The sequence below is a fragment of the Tenrec ecaudatus genome, chromosome 1 (assembly GCF_050624435.1).
Source record: "Tenrec ecaudatus isolate mTenEca1 chromosome 1, mTenEca1.hap1, whole genome shotgun sequence".
NCBI lineage: Eukaryota > Metazoa > Chordata > Mammalia > Afrosoricida > Tenrecidae > Tenrec > Tenrec ecaudatus.
In genome coordinates this window covers 141,167,303-141,169,281 of record NC_134530.1, presented here as the reverse complement: position 1 = coordinate 141,169,281, position 1,979 = coordinate 141,167,303, and positions in this window count along the sequence as shown.

Sequence of the window (1,979 nt, the reverse complement as noted above, 5' to 3'; positions counted from 1 at the left end):
GTGTGCAGCTAGAGTGAGAATTGCTGCTTCTCATTAAGATTCTCTTAGTTAAATCTTCAACATTTTTTCATGGTCATTTTTCAGGGGCTTAGGTTCAATCCCAACCACTTAAAGCTAGACATTCTTAGAGCAGTTCTTCTTGCACTTCACTTCTCTTGTTTTAAGAAAATCGACCCCAGAGGAGGGCATGGGATTCGAGCTGTTGATGTGGTCACTTTAACAGTTCTGGTGCCTAGGGCTCCGACACACCTGAACATAGAACTGTGTTCTATAGGACTTGGATGGATGGCTTGGGGAAAGTAGGAATGGCAGGGTTTTTTTTTTTTAATGAAGCCTCCTTAGGTGAATTTGAACCCAACCTTCCCATTATTACCTGATAGCATTACCTGTTTGCACCCCCAAGGGTCTAGCAACTATTAGGTTATTTCGTGTAACTTCTCCCATTTCTTTCTCAAAATGCCACCTTCCCTCCTTCAGTAGTTTAATTCCTCGATTTGAAATGCATATCCTTGTGATCTCCTTTAAGAAAATTGTGCATATAAGATTTTGGTTCCATCTCCAAATATATCTTGAGGGATCTACTTCTCTCTACTTCCATTGCCAAAACACTGGTGTAATCCTACATTTTTACTTCCTGGGAAAATAGTCTTCACTCGAATCTTCCAGTGTTTACTCACACACCCTCTCTAATCCATCCATCCCATCCCTGCAAAAAGGAGCTCTTAAAATAGCCACAATGGCCCATGCCATTCTGCTTAAAACAATACAGTAGCTTCCCACTGGTCCCAATCTGCGTTTCCAATTTCATCTCACACTATTCCTGTCCAGTTTTCAATATATGTAGGCTTCGAGTTAGGCGCTGGTGAAATTGAAAGTATTATGGATTGCTAAAAGAAACCAAAAATCTCTCTTGGAAGAAGGATGGCCAGAATGCTCCTTCGAAGCAAGAATGGTGAGACTTTGTCCCACATACTTTGGACACGATGTCACACGAGATCAGTTCTTTGAGAAGAATGTCATGTTTGGGGAAGTACAAGGACAGGGACAGGAACCCCTTAACAAGATGGATTGGCTCAGTAGTTGCAACAATAGGCTCAAACACTGGAACAATGTGGAGGAGAGTGCAGGACCAGGCAGTGTTTCAGTCTGGTGTATGTTGGGTTACAATGACTTGGAACCACTTGATGGCACCTAACGACAGTATCCCCTAATTTCCTGACTCAGGTCTTCACGTGCCTCTTGGGGTGCCTGGCAAACTATTTTTCCTTTACCAGTGGTCTTGAACGGCCCCTTCCCAGCCTCCTGATCTCAGCGGATCGCCACTTGTGTAGAGGGAATTCCTGTTCACCTTAACTAACCTTTACCATCCTAGAACAGTTTCTTTCCTCCATGGGATTTATTAACATTCACATGTGTTTACTGTATTTATTTTCTGTAAAATGTAAACCCTAGGAGAGTTGTAATTTTGTTTCCCCAACATTGTAAACTCAGCACTCACATAATGCTTGACACATAGATCCCAGAAGATAATCTTGGATGAATGAATGCTTAGATACGCAATTAAGTTGTTGTTCTGCAGGTTTCTATAATGTTCTCAAATCCTATAAAATATAAGGCACCATTATGCTTTCAAAATGCACAATCACACAGTATGAAATATGTCTACGTCCGTGGAGGTATCTAAGAGTAAACAAAAATAACGAAAACCTGTAGGCAGGACACCCTGACTGTTCAGTAGCTTCTGACTCCTTGGGACCCGTGGGCAGCGGAGAAGAGCTGCGTAGGGTTGTAGAGGCTGTCCATCTTTTAGAAGACAGTCTTTTCATTCTCTTGCATAGCAGTTGGGGGGTTAGAACCTTTCAGTTAGCAGCCCAATGCTTAACCCAACAGGGCTCCTTTATAAACTACAGGCAGTTCTTTATAAAATATGTGATCTTAGGCTCATGTCAGGTATGTGAGAAATGTAGTAAGCAACCTTT